This window comes from Balaenoptera acutorostrata, chromosome 7 (genome assembly GCF_949987535.1).
Source record: "Balaenoptera acutorostrata chromosome 7, mBalAcu1.1, whole genome shotgun sequence".
NCBI lineage: Eukaryota > Metazoa > Chordata > Mammalia > Artiodactyla > Balaenopteridae > Balaenoptera > Balaenoptera acutorostrata.
In genome coordinates this window covers 74,689,202-74,709,661 of record NC_080070.1, presented here as the reverse complement: position 1 = coordinate 74,709,661, position 20,460 = coordinate 74,689,202, and the positions used below count along the sequence as shown (strand labels likewise).

Genomic DNA, 20,460 nt, shown 5'->3' with positions numbered 1-20,460 from the left:
CTTTGTCATATGTGTATATATATATATATATGATAAATATCTGTAAAATATATATCAGCTTCCAGAGTGTTGGAAAGAGGTCATAGGGAGATATATTGACAGTCCCTCCTGAATAATAATGATAATTTTATGTTTTTTGAAAATTTCATATACATTATCTTCACTTATCCTCTTAATACTATAGTGAAACAGTCAGGTATAATTATCCCCCTTGAGGTACAGAAAGATTGTGTGACCTGCTCAAGGTGACCCAGGTAGGTAGAAAGACAGATTGTGTGCTACAAGAGAACACCAAAAATTTTTATTTCAGTTTAGGAGACTGGAGTTTCTAGTCTTGTCTTTATAATTTAGTGTTTGTTCTTAAACAAGTGACTTTATCACATGAATCCTCAGTTTACTTACTTTAGGAGGGAAAAAAAAATCCTTGCATAACCTCATAGTGTTATTATGAATCAAATGAGAAAACAACTCTCTGTGAAAAGACTTGTAAATTCTAAAACATTGCACACAGTGAGCTAGATGGGCTGTCCAGTTTTTAGTATAGTGTTTTAATGGTTAATTTAGAAATGAAAGTTTCTTGAAATCAAACTCACACATTATTTCTCATGATCCTCACACATTATTTCTCATGAACCTCTCTTTATTTTAAACATTTGGTCAGAACTGTATCAAAATGTCAAAGTAAGAATAATAGTCTAAGCATCCTGTTATTTCCATCTACCGGAGCTGCACAATAGGAAAACTGAGAAGAAAACACAAGAGACAAACACTATGCAGCACCATTAAAAATGATCAGTGTCTTCAGAAATCTCCTGTCCCGTAGGGAGCTCTTGTGAATATGAGCCACAATTTCTCAACAAAGGAGGAAGGGATGAGAACTAGTGTTTTTTTTTAGTACTTTATGTTTGTCAGATACCCTGCAAATGCACTGCATGCATTGCCTCATTTCATCTTTGCAGAAACCTCTTGAAGTGATATATTATCCCCATCTTATCATAAAGACATTAAAGCCCAAAAATGTTAAGCAGAGAACTCCTTCGATCACACATCAGGCAGGCAGACTTTAAACTCTGGTTTGTGCCCTAATCGTAACTCAAAAGACAAAACAACAAAAAAATTTACCAGCTCCCTGATATTTTTCAACATATTCCTTTGTTTGCAAAAGAGTTCTTTTTAATAACCGTAGTTTTGTTGTCCTTTGCCAAACAATTATCCCTGCTATATTTTAAGGGCAATCAGCTCCTGAATGATATAAGAAATGGAAATTTTAGTACAGTTGGTAAGATAACCACTTGATGATTTGTAGCATCGGCTCTCTGATTCCAAAAATAGAGCTCAGTGAAGCAACACAGTCTTTGGCTGACACAGCAGAGAATAAAAGTCATTCCAGCCCAAGGCTTCTAGCTGGACCTCCCATTTGTTAGAGTTGCTTATGGTTCTCCACGTTCCCTTAACAAGAGGGAGCCACCGTTGCCCCCTTTAGCACAGACATTATCTTTGATTTAAAATGCCTGTAGACTGCTAAGGCCAAGGAAGGTATTTGGGAAAGCATTTTCCTCTCTGGAAAAATAAAATCCCTCCTGAGGGAAATGTGTAGTAGAAGTGACATTTTCAACATCTGCAACTCAGTAGGATGATCTCTGTTGACTGCATTTTCTGTCTGAAAGAGCTTGATGTAATGCAGACGATGGATTTGTGTAGCTGTTTTCTTGAAAAGTGCTTATCTTTGAGTTTGGTTTCTAAAGAAATAATTGAATAGGCAAGTGAATGCACCAGACTTCAGCGGCGTCAGATTGATTTGCAGGGGAAATAAACTGAAGTCTTTAGCTGTAGAGACAGCACAGCTCAAGAGGGTGGTAAGGGGAGCAGCTTCTGTCTCTCCTTCCCTCCCTTCCATGCTTCCTTCTTGAACATGGGCTCAAGTGCTGAATAGAAATAGCAAAAGATATTAATGTTTCATACTCAGTTACTTCACTGGTATTTTATAGCTGAAAGTAACAGTGAATCATGCTTGGTTTCAAGGAAGTAAATATCTGTCCAGTGGAAGGAAGATTTGGTTTGAGTTCTAGCTATTGAGTGGGTAGTGTTTTCCTTAACATCTGCAGAGGCTCTTCGCTTCTCAATTTATTACACACAAATCAGATTAAAAGACTTCCACAAAATTTCCAACCTCAGCAAATTCCACCCTTTGGTAAAAGACATGAGATAGGGTAATGGGACTTCATTTTATGGGTCTATTTTTAAGTTTTCAAATGCTTCAAAAGATTATCCATCTCTGGGAAATGGGGATGTGATACAAACTCTGCAGCTCTTGGTGCCACTCTCATTACATAGTCTAACCAAATGGGATTTCAAAAGTAACTTTCCAGAGTATCATTATAAGGACGTTTATGTCTGACCAGATGGATCAAGATGTCAGATTCTCATGGTCTTTGCATTAATTCAAACAAAAGTAAGCCCTTCTCTGAGATTTTGAAATGTTCAGCTTCTTTTCTACTACAATATTGACTTTTGGAGTGGAAAGTGAAGTAAAGTTATGTCTTATTTACAATGTTGTGCAAAATGAATAAGTAAAATGGAAAATCTCATTTGAAAGTATTTTGTGGTTTGCTAAATAAAAGCAATATATTGTGATAACAACAGCAAGGAAAAGAATACCATGCCTTAGGAATTATAAATGTTATCTATCAATCTATTCATGCTACAAATACCTTCAGATTGTTTGTTATGTGCTAGGCTCCAGGCAAGCCCAAGAGGTAAATGCCCTTCGTGTTGTTAAGGAACTTGTAGTCTAAGGATATTTCCTCTGAGAACTGAAGACCTATCATACAATAGGACCTCAGCCATTTCTCCTTACCCACAATCAAAACCTATACTTCAATGATGCCATACACCTGATAAAATCAGGTACACATATTAAGATGACTTTTTGGTGATCTCCTGTGAAAACAGCCTTATCTAAGTTATGATTTAGCAAAAGCAATCAAATACATAATCATATAGTAAAATTTTAGCAGAAATGTAAAGAAGTGTCAAGTGATAGGACAAATTGAGTTGGAAATTTCAGTTGGAGAAGAAAGCAAGAAAGGGCCACTGTAAACTTGATAGGCAGCCAGGCTAGATAGGGTTGACTTGTGCTTAATTGTTTAAATTGGGATGATATACTGAAATCTCTGGAATCTGCAGAGTAGTTTTGAGTTTTGAAGGAGAGGAAACTTGCGTGAATATGAAGAGGATATATATTCAAAGCCTATATATGCCTCCCCTGCCCAAACAAAAAGAAATTGTAATCTGAGTGAAAACTATTAAGTACATCTTGGCATGGACAGAAAAGTATTGCTATTACAGGTATATTAGGAATATCTCTTTCCCCCTAACAATCTCTGTTAGTTATGGCATATAAACAATTCTTTTAGTTATATTCACAGAAGACACTGATAATCAGTCATGATATTCTTTCTTCTGAATCTTTCTTAGGGTCCTGGCAGTGTGTACCTGACACCATCTGGGAGGTCAGGAAGGGTTTCACTGTACTAACATTCAAATTTCAATCTGAAAGAAGTTTGTTAGCTGAGAAATGGGTGTGGTAAGAGTGTATTTCAGGCATTGCAAATAACTCTGTCCTTGTTTCTGTAGTTCTTCAGGTGAAAGGATATTCCAAATATGAGAGGCTTAGGAGACCCACTTTAAATTCCAGTTTTCCTTAATTAGAGTGTAGAGTTTCTTAACACATATTTATCTACTGACATTTTGCTAACATGATCTGTAAAAGGAAGGAAAGTGTGAAATTTCCTAAATACGTAGTAGCAATTAAATGTTAGTTGTGACACCTTCCCAAATTAATTGCTTCATAAAAATATTTCTTAAAATGAATATGTTCTAATGACAATTCTCAGGACTCTTTACACAGTTGAGGTTGGTAATAGTATCTATTTTTAGTGGAGTTTTTAAAATTTACAATTTAAATTGTGTGTGACCACTATTGTATCCCAAATTAAATTTGCCGAGAGAATTTTAAAGTCATATTTTCACTTAAAAATCTTAAGTTTAAACCTAGGATGGTAGAGCCAGAAAAAACTTCAAGAAACCATTTATTTTCTACTTGATCATTCCTGTTTTCTTTTTAAAAATTACCACCAAAGCCCACATTTAAGTCATTGGATTGAAAGTCATCATTTTAGTGAACACTGAAAAATAATTTCATAGTATATAAATTTTATGGTATTTTTTTTAAACATTGCAACCACATTTACTTAAATGTAAACATTTAAGTATAATGTTTACTATAAATTAATTGATAGACTTGATAAAAAAATGCAGATCAACAGATAAGCAACAACAAGAAAGATAGCTGTGAGTTTGAGGAAGTGTTGAAGGGACTCTGTAGTTAATCTGACCAAGATTTGAATTTTAACTTAACCTCTTATCTACCTATGTGACATGTGGCAACTCATTTTCTTCCTGCAAAAAAAATGAGATAGTAGCACCCATCTCAGTGTGCTGTTGTAAGGGTTCAGTTATTAGCAAAATACCTAGCCCAAAGGTCACAATAATAGGTCATGTGATTAAATAGTAAGATAAAGGTAAATTACTCTTGCCTTCTTTTCCATCATTGCCTCCAACCCAGTGAAGCAAATGATCGCCTTAATAAGAGCCTCACACAGAATCCTCTCCTACCCCATTCTGCAGTCATTTTTCATACAGTTCAAGTAACCCACTCAACGCTGCATCAAGAAATCTCGTATATTAAGAAAAATTTCCCTTCAGCATTTCTATATTTTCCAGGCCATCTTCGCATCTTTTTCACCTCTTTGACAAAACTAGCTCTCCAGTTTTTCTTTGTTTTCTCTTTTGATAACCAATAGAGCTCTTCTAACTCTTCTGACTCACAGGGAAAAGAACAGTGTCTTCTTTGCTGCCTGTGGCAATGTTTAGCCCAGGGCTCTCTACCCTCTCTTTACAACAGCCCCTGCTATGAAACTGACAGGATTTGCTCCTCTGACCTTCCTTTATTTTAATACCGTGAAATTCAAAGACCTTGCGTATACTCTTTCATGTTTCTATCTTAATGTTTCTATTCACTGTCATTCTGCTCTGTGATTTCAATAGCTATATGATAATCAATTAATACATGTGTACCTTATAAATAACCAAATCTTGTTGTATTTTGTTTTTTTGTTTGTTTATGAATATTAGAACTTTTTCAGAACCACACAATAGCGGAGATGGGCTGTCTATTCAGCAGCCATTTCCTCTTCTTGGGCATGCAGGTAGACGATATTTTCCAGCCTCCTTTACTGTATGGCCATATGGCTGAGTTTTGTCCAATGCAAAGTGAGTGATGCATGCCATGTAGAGGCCTAGATCATGAAAACCTCCTATATATTATTCTGCATGCTTTTACCCATCCACCCATTTAATGCTGATGAACACACTGAAATTAGAAGCCAAGAAGGCAGAAGTATAAAATAGAAGGTGCCTGGAACTCTAAATCACTACTGGGAAGGGGGAGTTCTTACTAATCTGGTATTTGGGTTTTATGTGAGTGAACAAGAAACTTGTGCTGTGCTTGTGCTATTGTACATTTGGGGGGTTGTTGATTACAGTACCTGGCATTACCTTAACTAATACATTTATCAGTTGTTTATATGATGAATATATATTATTCAAAATTTAGTAAGAATGGACTGATATTTAGGGGCCATTTTATTCATTTTTAATTGTTTCCTGCTTTATTGAATTTTGGAGCTTGGTTTTGGAAATTAGTCATTAATTCCTTGCGAGGACAAGGTAGAGAAGTTCAAGAGGAAAGAACAGTATGTGCAACAAATAGAGAATTAAAGTGACGAGTGTTCAAAAAATCACAAATTGTAAACTGGAAGAAGCTAACAGGATATAAAGTTGCAAGGGTAGTTTGTGGCAAGATCATGAAGAGTCTTTTATATTAGCCAAAAAATTAGTAATGTGACGATCAGACAGAGTCAAGGAAAATGGCTCGTGTCCCCAAGTACTTCCTGCCCACCTCTATAACTACATTACTCACATTATATCATAATTTTATATGTCAAACATTACTTTCTAAGGCTTAGCTCTAATATGTCAGTGGTTCTAAATTGACCACAGAATGAATTCAAAATCTTTGTTTAAGTTGCCCTTGTTCCTGTTTCACCCTGCTTCACAGCTGTTATCCTAGGACTGGGTTTCTTAACTTCCTTGGCACTACTGATATTTTGAGCTGGATGGTTATTTGTTGTATGTAGCTGTCCTGTACACTGTAAAATGTTTAGCAGCATCTCTGGCCTCTATCCACTAGATGACAGTAGCACTCTGCCCACTGCCCCACTTGTTATATTACATTGTCTCCAGGCATTGTCAAATGTCCCCTGGGAGATAAAATCACTCTCAGTTGAGAAAAACTGTCCTAGATGTCCCATCACCATATTTGGGGGAATTCTTTTCATTTTTGTTTTGTAGGGAATCTTTTTTATAGATCTTTTGTTTTTTGGATCCCCTCCTTTCTTCTTTCTTAGTTAACCTCTTCATCTTAGTTGATTATATTCTCCTGCACCTTTCTGAGATAGAATGCATGGGTGGGTGGTAAGATTACTGCAAATTTGCATGTCTTTAACTTGGGATAGTCTACTTCATTTAATATTTTGACTGGATATACAATTCTTAGTTGAAAATTCTCTGAGAATTTTGAAGGCATTCCTCCACTGTGTTCTAGCTTCCAGCATTTCTATTGAGAAACCTGATATCATTCTGATTCCTGAATGTAGGCTCTTTTTACTCCTCTTGGAAAGGTTCTAGAATCTTCTCTTTGTCCCCATGTGTTCTGAAATTTCACAGTGATATGCTTTTGTGTAGTTCTTATGTAACCTTGTGCTGAGCACTTGATGAGCCCTCTCAATGTGGAAATTCATATGGTTCAACTTGGAAAAATTTTTAAACATTTTCTCTGATAAATTTCTTTTCTTCATCTTGTTTCGTTTTTCTTTCTGGAATTCTAAATGTACAATGTTTTAAGTCCTGGAATTATATTCTAGTCTTTTCTATTCCTTTTTGTCCCCTGCTTTCTGAGAGGTTTCTTCAACTTTGTCTCTAACCTTTCTATTGGACTTTCTTATACTGTCATAATTTTACTTTCCAAGATTTTAGTTTTTCTGTGCATGACATTTTAAAAAATTACCTCATGTTCTCATTTTATGTGTACAATAACCCTAACCTATCTGAAGATCTCAAGTGCCAGTTTAAAAAAAAAAGTCTTCTGCTCTTCTGCTTCTTTGCTGAGATCCTTTTGTTTTTGTTTTGTTTGTTTTTAACTTTTTATTTTATATTGGAGTATAGTTGATTAACAATGTTGTGTTAGTTTCAGGTGTACAGCAAAGTGAATCAGTTATACATATACATGTATCTATTCTTTTTCAAATTCTTTTCCCATTTAGGTTGTTACATAATATTGAGCAGAGTTCCCTATGCTATACAGTAGGTTCTTGTTGGTTATCCATTTTAAATATAGCAGTTGTTACTTTTGTTTACTTCCATCTTTATTCTTTATGTTAGAGACTTTCTTCAAATGCCTGGTTTTATATGACTTTACGTTCAGATTTAAGAAATATATATTAAAAATTGATTGAAGGTATGTATGAATATGTGGGTCTTATCTCATGGTAGAATTGACTGTGTAGTACTTAATTTGGTTTTACTGGAAGATCCGCGTTTGTCAATATCTGCTGTTCTATTCTTGTATATTTCTTCAGAGACTATTCATTCATCCTCCTGCCTGGGATGTATCAACCTGTGAATAAGTGTTTTTAGAGCCAACTGGGAAAAGTTTTCTGGGTTTCAATGATAATTAATGAATACTCTTTATTTTCCATGTAGTGTCATTTCCTTAGCAATGTTCAGTGTCCCTGAGCCCACCACATTAGAGGAGGGGCTGTGATCTGACTGCCAATGTTTGGGAAGATGATCTGAGGAAACTCATGATTTCTCCCATGGCTAACCAATTCTCTTGATTTCCACCCCACCAAATAGCCCCATTGTCAAGGTACCTGAGAATAAGTGTGTGTTGTTTTAAGCCATCAAGTTTGTTGTAATTGTTCAAAGTAGTCATAGGAAACAAACACACTAGCCATCCACCTGCTTCCTAGTTTCCAAAACCATGTTGTAGTCACTTCCTTCTCATATTGTCTTTATCCTTGTGCACTATGTCCTTTAAATCTTTCTTATCCTTTTTGTGGGAGTTTGGGTAAGAGAAATACTTAACACCTTTTTAATCCTCTATGTATTTTTCAGTAAGTTTTCTTTGTTTTTTTTAGAGGTGTCCAAATAATACCTTGTGTATATAATACATTGAAAATGATTGTTGGATAATAAATGTACATTTTTGTTTGCATTTTGTGTGTTTTGAGTTTTTGATGAACTTTGGCTGTTTATGTACCAAGTTTGTTAGCATTCAGCATTTGTAATGGAGGAGGTAGACATAATTAAATAGAAAAACTATCAGAACTAAGACAGGAATGCTACAATTTTCAGTAACATTCAACATTGTTTTGGAACTATTAGTTAATGTAGTTAGGCAAGAAATATGAAATAACTGGTAAATATTGGAAAAAATAAAAATTATCTCTATACACTAATGTTATGACCATATACCTAGAATATTTGATTCCACTCTTGTAGATAATAATAACAAAATACTACAGCTACAAACAAAAAGAACTCTGCAAAATCAGATAGACATAGACTGCCAATTTTGAATGATCAGATATACAGACTATAAAATAAATTAAGTACACCCAATAAGGTTGATGGAATCAGAGTGGGTATTATTATAAAAGTAATAAGAAAAAACCAAAAGTCTATCAAAATCAACTAGCTGATCTGAAAAAAAAAATCAAGTAACTCTACTAGAAAGGAGTACGGGATTGAAACTAGAAACTTAGTTGAGGTGGTATTCTTGCTTAGGAGTAAGTGAAGAAATTAGTGAACTGCTTATCTGAAGAGATTACACAGAAGTATCACAGAGAGACCAATAAGACTGAAAATCGAAAGAGAGGTTAGGTGACAGAAAGGATTGAGTGAAAAGCTCTGTCTCTAATAGTATTTTTTTAAACATCTTTATTAGAGGATAATTGCTTTACAGTGATGTGTCAGTTTCTGCTTTATAACAAAGTGAATCAGTTATACATATACATATGTCCCCATATCTCTTCCGTCTTGCATCTCCCTCCCTCCCACCCTCCCTATCCTACCCATCTAGGTGGTCACAGAGCACTGAGCTGATCTCCCTGTGGTATGTGGCTGCTTCCCACTAGATATCTATTTTACGTTTGGTAGTGTATATATGTCCATGCCACTCTCTCACTTTGTCCCAGCTTACCCTTCCTCCTCCCTTTATCCTCAAGTCCATTCTCTAGTAGTTCTGCATCTTTATTCCCGTCTTGCCCCTAGGTTCTTCTGACCATTTTCTTTCTTTCTTTTTTTTTTAATTCCATATATATGTGTTAGCATACGGTATTTGTTTTTCTCTTTCTGACTTCCTTCACTCTGTATGACAGTCTCTAAGTCCATCCACCTCACTACAAATAATTCAGTTTCGTTCCTTTTTATGGCTGAGTAATATTTCATTGTATATATGTGCCACATCTTCTTTTTTTTTTTTTAACATCTTTATTGGAGTATAATTGCTTTACAGTAGTGTGTTAGTTTCTGCTTTATAACAAAGTGAATCAGTTATATATATATATACATATGTCCCCATATCTCTTCCCTCTTGCATGTCCCTCCCTCCCACCCTCCCTATCCCATCCCTCTAGGTGGTCACAAAGCACCAAGCTGATCTCCCTGTGCTATGTGGCTGCTTCCCACTAGCTATCTATTTTATGTTTGATAGTGTATATATATCCATGCCACTCTCTCACTTTGTCACAGCTTACCCTTCCTCCTCCCCATATCCTCAAGTCCATTCTCTAGTAGGTCTGTGTCTTTATTCCCATCTTGCTGCTAGGTTCTTCATGACCTTTTTTTTTTTTTTTCCTTAGATTCCATATATATGTGTTAGCATAATGTATTTGTTTTTCTCTTTCTGACTTCCTTCACTCTGTGTGACAGACTCTAGGTCCATCCACCTCACTACAAATAACTCAATTTCGTTTCTTTTTATGGCTGAGTAATATTCCATTGTATATATGTGTCATAGCTTCTTTTTTTTTTTTTTTTTTTTTTTTTTTTTTTTTTAAAGGATTTTCTTATTTATTTATTTATTTATTTATTTTTGGCTGTGTTGGGTCTTCGGTTCGTGCGAGGGCTTTCTCCAGTTGCGGCAAGCGGGGGCCACTCTTCATCGCGGTGCGGGGACCGCTCTTCATCACGGTGCGCGGGCCTTTCTCTATCGCGGCCCCTCCCGTCGCGGGGCACAGGCTCCAGACGCGCAGGCTCAGCAATTGTGGCTCACGGGCCCAGCTGCTCCGTGGCATGTGGGATCTTCCCAGACCAGGGCTCGAACCCGTGTCCCCTGCATTAGCAGGCAGATTCTCAACCACTGCGCCACCAGGGAAGCCCCTGTCATAGCTTCTTTATCCATTCATCTGTTGGTGGACACTTAGGTTGCTTCCATGTCCTGGCTTTTGTAAATAGAGCTGCAATTAACATTTTGGTACATGTCTCTTTTTGAATTATAGTTTTCTCAGGGTATATGCCCAGTAGTGGGATTGCTGGGTCGTATGGTAGTTCTATTTTTAGTTTTTTAAGGAACCTCCATACTGTTCTCCATAGTGGCTGTATCAATTTACGTTCCCACCAACAGTGCAAGATGGTTCCCTTTTCTTCACACCCTCTCCAGCATTTATTGTTTGTAGATTTTTTGATGATGGACATTCTGACTGGTGTGAGATGGTATCTCGTAGTTTTGATTTGCATTTCTCTAATGATTAATGATGTTGAGCATTCTTTCATGTGTTTGTTGGCAATCTGTATATCCTCTTTGGAGAAATGTCTGTTTAGGTCTTCTGCCCATTTTTGGATTGGGGTGTTTGTTTTTTTGATATTGAGATGCATGAATTGCTTGTATGTTTTGGAGATTAATCCTTTGTCAGTTGCTTCATTTGCAAATATTTTTTCCCATTCTGAGGGTTGTCCTTTCGTCTTGTTTATGGTTTCCTTTGCTGTGCAAGAGCTTTTAAGTTTCATTAGGTCCCATTTGTTTATTTTTGTTTCTATTTCCATTTCTCTAGGAGGTGGGTCAAAAAGGATCTTGCTGTGCTTTATGTCATAGAGTGTTCTGCCTATGTTTTCCTCTAAGAGTTTGTTGATATCTGGCCTTACATTTAGGTCTTTAATCCTTTTTGAGTTTATTTTTGTGTATGATGTTAAGGAGTATTCTAATTTCATTCTTTTACAAGTAGCTGTCCAGTTTTCCCAGCACCACTTATTGAAGAGGCTGTCTTTCCTCCACTGTATATTCTTGCCTCCTTTATCAAAGATAAAGTGAGCATATGCGCATGGGTTTATCTCTGGGCTTTCTATCCTGTTCGATTGATCCATATTTCTGTTTTTGTGCCAGTACCATACTGTCTTGATTACTGAAGCTTTGTAATATAGTCTGAAGTCAGGGAGCCTGATTCCTCCAGCTCCGCTTTGCTTTCTCAAGATTGCTTTGGCTATTCAGGGTCTTTTGTGTTTCCATACAAATCGTGAAAATTTTGGTTCTATTTCTGTGAAAAATGCCATTGGTAGTTTGACAGGGATTGCATTGAATCTGTAGGTTGCTTTGAGTACTAGATTCATTTTCACAATGTTGTATCTTCCAATCCACAAACACGGTATATCTCTCCAACTATTTGTATCATCTTTAATTTCTTTCATCAGTGTCTCATAATTTTCTGCATACAGGTCTTTTATCTCCTTAGGTAGGTTTTTTCCTAGATACTTTATTCTTTTTGTTACAGTGGTAAATGGGAGTGTTTTCTTAATTTCACTTTCAGATTTTTCATCATTAGTGTATAGGAATGTAGGAGATTTCTGTGCATTAATTTTGTATCCTGCTACTTTACCAAATTCATTGCTTAGCTCTAGTAGTTTTCTGGTAGCATCATTAGGATTCTCTATGTATAGTATCATGTCATCTGCAGTGACAGCTTTACTTCTTCTTTTCTGACTTGGATTCCTTTTATTTCTTTTTCTTCTCTGATTGCTGTGGCTAAAACTTCCAAAACTATGTTGAATAATAGTGGTGAGAGTGGGCAACCTTGTCGTGTTCCTGATCTTAGTGGAAATGGTTTCAGTTTTTCACCATTGAGGATGATGTTAGCTGTGGGTTTGTCATATATGGCCTTTATTATGTTGATGAAAGTTCCCTCTATGCCTACTTTCTGGAGGGTTTTTGTCATAAATGGGTGTTGAATTTTGTCGAAAGCTTTCTCTGCATCTATTGAGATGATCATATGGTTTTTCTCCTTCAATTTGTTAATACAGTGTATCACGTTGATTGATTTGCATATACTGAAGAATCCTTGCATTCCTGGGATAAACCCCGCTTGATCATAGTGTATGATCCTTTTAATGTACTGTTGGATTCTGTTTGCTAGTATTTCGTTGAGGATTTTTGCATCTATGTTCATCAGTGATATGGATCTGTAGTTTTCGTTCTTTGTGACATCTTTGTCTGGTTTTGGTATCAGAGTGATGGTGTCCTTGTAGAATGAATTTGGGAGTGTTCCTCCCTCTGCTGTATTTTGGAAGAGTTTGAGAAGGATAAGTGTTACCTCCTCTCTAAATGTTTGATCGAATTTGCCTGTGAAGCCATCTGTTCCTGGGCTTTTGTTTGTTGGAAGATTTTTAATCACAGTTTCAATTTCAGTGTTTGTGATTGGTCTGTTTATATCTTCTATTTATTCCTGGTTCAGTCTCGGAAGGTTGTGCTTTTCTAAGAGTTTGTCCATTTCTTCCAAGTTGTCCATTTTATTGGCATATAGTTGCTTGTAGTAATCTCTCATGATCCTTTGTATTTCTGCAGTGTCAGTTGTTACTTCTCCTTTTTCATTTCTAATTCTATTGATTTGAGTCTGCTCCCTTTTTTTCTTGGTAAGTATGGCTAATGGTTTATCAATTTTGTTTATCTTCTCAAGGAACCAGCTTTTAGTTTTATTGATCTTTTCTATCGTTTCCTTCATTTCTTTTTCTTTTATTTCTGATCTGTTCTTTATGATTTCTTTCCTTCTGCTAACTTTGGGGTTTTTTTGTTCTTTTTTCTCTAATTGCTTTACGTGTAAGGTTAGGTTGTTTATTTGAGATGTTTCTTGTTTCTTAAGGTAGGCTTGTATAGCTATAAACTTCCCTCTTAGAACTGCTTTTGCTGCATCCCATAGGTTTTGGGTCATTGTGTTTTCATTGTCATTTGTTTCTAGGTATTTTTTGATTTCCTCTTTGATTTCTTCAGTGATCTCTTGGTTATTAAGTAGTGTGTTGTTTAGCCTCCATGTGTTTGTATTTCTTACAGATTTTTTCCTGTAATTGATATCTAGTCTCAAAGCATTGTCGTCAGAAAAGATACTTGATACGATTTCAATTTTCTTAAATTTACCTCTAATAGTATTTTAAACAGAGAGAATAAGGAGAAAAAAGAGAAGCAGCATTAGAAGAGAAAAATAGTGAAATTTTATAGAATTTATGAAAGACAAAGGCACTTATATTTAGAATGTCCAATGAATCCCTAAATATGAAAAGGCAATCCAGAGAAGAACAAATCAGGGAAATGGAAATCTAAATTAAAATGAGATATTATTATACCTACCAAACTGTTACAAAATGTAAAAGCCTGAACATACCAAATGTTGGTAAGACAGGAGTGATGAGAACCCTCAAACTGCTGGCAGACTCTAAGTTGATATGACTATTCTGGAAAGCAGTTGGGCAGTATCAGTAAAAATTAGAACTATATGGACACATTGGCTTCGAAATCCTACTTTTAGAATTTAACCTACAGAAATGAAAGCACCAGTATACAATATTCATATGTAATGTTACTTCAACTTTGTTTATAGAGGCAAAAATTGAAGGAAGAAGAGAGGGAGGAAGGAAATGTTGTGATGACGAAAACATCATTTATAATATGGTCCCATTAATGTAGATTCATGTGAATGCATGAAGAGATTCATGAAAAGACTATCACAAAATATTAATGATGGTTATCTCAGGGCACTGGATTTCCTTTATGTTTTACTTTATCCTTTTATGTATTGTTGAAAGCTTGTCAACAGACATGCATTGTAAAAACATAAAATAAAAATAATAAAGCCATTTTTCCCTGTGGAAAAATAAGGAAAAAACCAAAAAAGGTGAATATTTTATCAGGCCTATTTTTGCTATGTTGATGTGCAGTAAGTTTAATTCTGTTCAGCCCTTTGTATAATTAAAACTGGACCTAATCTTATAAAATGAGTGGCAACCGTTAACTTGATTAACAAATACAGTCGTCAATTACCTTTCAAGGTCAAAAAGAACAGAAACAAAATTTTTAAAGTAGTTGCATACCTAGTGATGGTTTTACTTATTTGACAAAGAAAAAGCTACTTCAGAAAGAAGGTTACAATCACATTCTTTGGCATCCACATAGCCATTGATAAATTCATTCATCAATTCAAATTTAACCTCCATTACACTGTAAGTGCCATAAAGACAAAGGCTTCATTTGTCTTATTCTCGGTCTTTTGCCCAGTATCTAGCACAGTGGCTGCCTCATCATAGAAGTTCAATCAGTATTTACTAAAGGAGTGAATATATTCACACATTCATACAAGACATAATTTTGTGCTTTTGTTATTCTTTTGTTATTTAATATTCATTCTAAATTCTTCCCACAAGTATTTGTTTAGTAATTACAATGTTCAGAGGAACTAAAAATAAATATTAGAGTTAGTAATAAGAACAAATGCTAAATTAATATTTCTGTGTGTCGTGTTGTTCTAAAGGGTTTATATATATTCACTCATTTAATCCTCTCAGCCAACGAATATTACTCCCATTTTACAGATGGTAACACTGAAGCACTTAATTTGTATAAGTTTCCATAGCTACTGAGTTGCAGATGCTGGGTTTAAGTCCAGGTGGTCTAGCTCCAGAGTCCAGCTTTCCCTACAGTCATGTATCTCATCTCTGACAATATAGAAATGTCAACAATTCAAGATCAGCTCATTTATAACCGATACACCTAATTTTCTCTGCTAAGATGTGTTTCATTTCCTACTTAGGTAGCACCAGAGCTGTGCAGTGCTTGGTGGTGGTTAGTTTGGGCAGGGTACAGAACTGATGTGAACAATATGCCATGGAAACCAGATGTGTAAAGATAATTAACAAGAGAAAAACCAAATGATGCCCTGAATCTAGGGAGGCAAAGGGCATAGGCCAGAACAGAAGGCCAGAGGACAGGTGTGAGGATAGATTTGTGAGGACGAAGATTGACTGTGGTCAGGAGGAGCAGGCAAGCATGTAGGTCCATGTACACATAAATGCAAATCAGAATAACGAGAGAAAGAAAGAGCTCAGCCCAGGAAGTTTGCTGGGACTTAAGTATCGGTTCAGGGTGATAGCAAGAACGAGAACAGCAGGAGACTGGCGATAGGTGTACGGGTCTAGCAGCAGCAAAGAGACTGATGCAGAACCAAAGGTTTTCTGAGGTACAACATACTGTACCCATTTAGCCCCAGGTAACAATTGGCTTTGGCGGGCAAGTAGGTTTGAGAGAGAAGGTGGCACTGTCAACAACACTTGGATGGAGTACAGAATTGAGGAAACAGCAAGCAAAGCGTGTTTTTCTGTAGATTTAATTTTCATTTTTATTTTTTAAATATTTACTGAGTAATATGTGTTCACTGATAAGCAAAAAAGAGTGAAGAAATGTCACAATACCACCACTCAAAAATATTACTGTTAAAAAGTAGCATGAAATTTTGTGTGTTTAAAAAAAATGCTCTGAAAACTTTTCAAACGCACAAAAGTAGAAGGATGAGTGTGATGCACTGTCATGAACCCATCACTCAGCTTCACCATGCCACCATTCTTGTTCTTCTGTCCCCTCCCACATTTTAATACGTTCACACACACAGAAACAGAAAAGACTGTCATGCCACTCAAATGTCCTTTTTCTTAATACTATAATCATCAGTAAATTGCCATGTTAATAAAAATAAATTTAAATGATTATTTTTTTCTAGCTTCATAACACTGTAGTCTTTGGATATATCATGAATAACCACATTTATTTATGCTTAGTTTGTTCCCAGTCTTAAAAATAAAGTGCTGCCTTGACATATACACATATATATGTACACACACAATATATATATTATATACATATACACACATAATAAAGCACTTACCTTTCTGCATATATATATGCAAGATATATATGTATATGTGTACATATATGTATATGTGTGTGTATATATATATATACATATATATATAAAACATTTGTACACTATTCCAATTATGTCCTTAGAATAAACTATTAGACATGAAAATTTCTGGGTCAAAGAGTAAGTCTATTTTTAAGTGTTTTTATATTTATTATCAAATAACACTCCAGAAATTTCCTACTGTTTTACGCTCTTAGCAACAGTGTATAGATATGCATATATTTCAATTGCCTCGGTAATACTGAGTAATTGAAATTCTTTGTAATTTTTTCAAGTAGATTATTTTAGGAGGTATCATTGTATAGCTGTATAATTCTTTGAATATTACTAATATTAGATATTTTAGTGTTTATAAGCCAAGACACACTTGCCAAAAGTAAAAGGCTGATTTCATAAACTACACATTTTTTTTCATATATTGATTAACCTTATATGTGTATTTTTCTAGATATATTTCCCAAAGAAAAAATCTGCATTCCAAAAATAATATATGTAATAGTGTATTTAATTTTCTGAGAAGGTATAGATTGCTTTAAAGGAGATTGCTAGTAAATTAGATTAACTATATTTATCATTCAATTCCAAAACCATTGAGATTTATATCCATTAAATATGAATTTGTACCTGAATACATTTTGTTGCTCTGTATTGTTGTCACTTCATGATTGGCTGTTTTCCATTTTAGAAGGTTTATTATTTGAGTAGGTCAGATAATGGTTTGATAGCTTACAAAACTTCAGAAACCAGCCACTGAAGCACTAAGTAAATTACATCTATATATAACCTCATTTCAAAAAATAAGACTATGTGATAGTAAAATGAAGTATATAAAATATCATTTGGTCTAATGACTGTGTTTTTATTTTTCCAAAGATAATTTATCCATGACTGTTAATGCTTTGAAAAGCTTTGCTGTCAAAGTCAATTGGTGGAGGGGGAGTCAGCATGCTCAAATATTTTTCTGAATAATAAAAATGCCCAAAATAGAATCTAGCAATGAAAGTCAACAGGGAGTGATGGAAAGAGGGGAATCTAGGCAAATTGTTTTATATTTTGCATAACTGAAGAGCCAGATGGTTTAACTGGATTTTTATTTTCAGAACCACCCACTGCAGCATTTTAACTAAGTCTCAAGTCAAATACGGTACAGTACTGCCAAATTGAGTTTAACAGTGTAGACCAGAGCCCATTACCTTATCCAGGCATTCCCAGGTTCCTTTTCCTTGTGGTGCTGCCAGACCGATCTGCCCTCTTTATACTGGTTTAGAAACAATTTTACACTAACTCACTACCTCTTCCAGGTAGAGATGAGATAAAGCAATAGGTATGGCACATGCTCAGGAAATGTTCACGGTTCTGCTTTTGACTTTTCTTGTCTAATATCAATCTGGCAGTAATATTTAATCAGTCTTATCCAGTTGTCATTTTTGTTCCATTTTGAAGAATCTTAAAATGACCATCTTGCTCATCAAAGAGAAGCAAGAAAATTGATCCAACATGTCAAACATACACTAGTGTCATATTTCACTGTTCAATTTCAGGGAATATTTGCTCTCATATTGTTTTTAATCGTCAATTTTAATCAGTAACCTAAATTAAAGCATATAAATTTTGTAAAACATATTGCTTACAAAACTTTTATTTTCTTGCTGTTGTCTTTTTAAGGTCTTCACTTGATACACCAAAAGAATTCAATTGTCCCTTTCCTAGTTTTAAAAATTTCTGCTATTTCTTTTTTTCACTTTTTGCATCCCGTTTATCCCTATCTTTAACATGCTTAAATTCTGGCAAAGAATCGGAAGCTAAATGGCCAAATTCCTCAGGAAAGTCTGTACTTTTGGTATTTCCTGACCAACAAAAAACATGTTGGACCATGAGTCTAGCCAGAAAAAACAAATAGCTGGAAAATGATCCAGTCCAATTTTGTAGGTCCAGTCTAGAAAGGGATTTTGAGCTTCAGGTTAATATCCAAACTTTGTATGTCAGAATGAAAGCAAATCTACTAGGGTTTGATCATCATCAGTTAAACCCAGAGAGCTGACTGGTGAAATATATGCATACTTTCATTCCAAATGGCTAACACTACATGTTTTTATGAGGTTGAGTCACTTTTCTAAAGAATGTTGCAGTAAACCAGTTTTATGTCAGAACGTCATGAAGGAATGGACTTTGGTATCTGCTCCTTTGGGCTTCTATCTCTTCTCATATCTACTTTAAGGAATCTAGATTAGATTTGTCCTACTAGCTTCTCTGCTTCAATCTTCTTTTTATAGTTCATTGGCTGCTTGAGTCCCTGGCTCAATTGGGAGCATCAGACAACACTACCCTGCTCTGGCCTCCCCGTTTGGGTACCTTCCAGTGTAGCCAAATTCCCCCTGGAATACAACTATAACAGCATTAAACATGTCAGGCTTGGAATAATTTTGCTGACTCAGTTCAGAATTGGATTGAATGAAACATAGCTGCTATTAACAAAATATTTTATGTTCTATTACACTTAGGGATGTGAACAATGCGAAAACACAGGAGCTTAGACTAACCATGTGTATCATTTTACATACAGGAAGAAGAACCCTTTGAGCCTGAGGTACTGGTGTGCCTAAATCACAAAGGAATTAGCTTTTGGCTTCTGAGTATCAGACCGGGCACTGCACTGCATGATCCTGTTGAACAGAAGGTAAGTGTGACAATTTCATCTCCTGATAATTCAGCCGTGAATTACTTTAAGCACATTTTTTAGTTCTGTATATTCAGAAAAAAAAATTTTTTTTTCAAACTTATATTTGGCTATATCTAACTTTTAAGAGGAGCAATTATGAAAAATCAAGTGGGATAACCCTGGGTTACAAACTTACTGGTTAAGAAATTAGGCTGTGAAGTAACAGAATTGAAATTAATATGCCATTTCCACCATGTGCTAGCTGTGTGATTTGGGCCAAATTACTTAATCTCTCTTAATTTCAATTTATCTATTGACAAAATGAGTATAGCAGTAGAACTTAATTGTTGTGAGTATTAAAGAAAGTAATCCATCTGAAGACTCAAGAGCATGGCATTATGTGCTATGTAAGGGATCACTATCAGTTTTAGTAGAGTTTATAGGGTGGGGGAATTGGAATGAATCACAATTACCTTATCTTACTCCACCATCTTGGCCTCCATGTGCCATCCCTGGTTTCATTAGACACACGTGAATTGTCAAGGGTGGGTCCTGAACTGTAGTTTTGTAAGTCTCTTAACTTGGATCTTTCATTCTAATTCAGTTTGTTGAGAATACTTTAAACTTTTATGTAACACCTCAGAATGCTGTCAAATGCTTCAAGTTCTCACTTTCTTTTGGAGCTTGCCAGTATTTGGTGAGCATGCTCTTTGTTTCTTTCTTTTTCTTTTTCTTTCCAGAATGTGTCTTCTCCTTCTATGGGATCAATCTCTTATACTTATTGTTACATTCTTTTCTTTCTCCTTTTCCTGTCATCATTCTCTATCCTTTATTCTCTTGGTGAAAGTTTAAGTTCCCTTCCTCCTTCTCAGAGTCATATAACTTCATCCTTCCTTTCCAATATAATTCTATGCACTGTATTTAAAATTTTTCATTTTCTGCAATAAATCTTATTAAACATTTCTTAATTCTCTTCATCTTCTCCCTGACTATGGCTATTAGCTAGAAAGAAGTTCTTATTCTCAAAAGGAAAAAGACAGCATATCTCACAAACTATAGACTAATAACTTTATCTCAGCAAGATTCTAGAGTACATTTTAAACGAATAGTTTTTGAGCACCCAGGGAAAAAACGATCATGAAGTATCAGCATGTATTCATTTAGAACAAGTCATGATGGGTATAGTTTATTTCTTTCCTTGATAGGATTACTAAACAGATGGTCAGTAAATATATTAAGCATGACATATCTAGGCTTCAGCAAGTGATTTAGAAAGATTTCTTGAAGAGTTCTTTTTTTAAAAAAAACACTGCTTTTTAGAGCAGTTTAGGTTTACAATAAAGTTGAGAGAAAGGTACAGGATTTCTCATTCCCTGCTTATAG

At 35.2% G+C, this 20,460-nt stretch overlaps 1 protein-coding gene across 1 annotated transcript in view; it reads left to right on the top strand.

Moving 5' to 3' along the window:
- TMEM196 (transmembrane protein 196) overlaps window positions 1-20,460 on the top strand; it is a 332,570-nt gene that overhangs the window by 86,865 nt on the left and 225,245 nt on the right. Inside the window, exon 2 of the mRNA XM_057549496.1 lies at window positions 18,982-19,095. The gene's annotated coding sequence lies outside the window, so the exon portion shown is untranslated. The remainder of the gene's footprint in view (window positions 1-18,981; window positions 19,096-20,460) is intronic.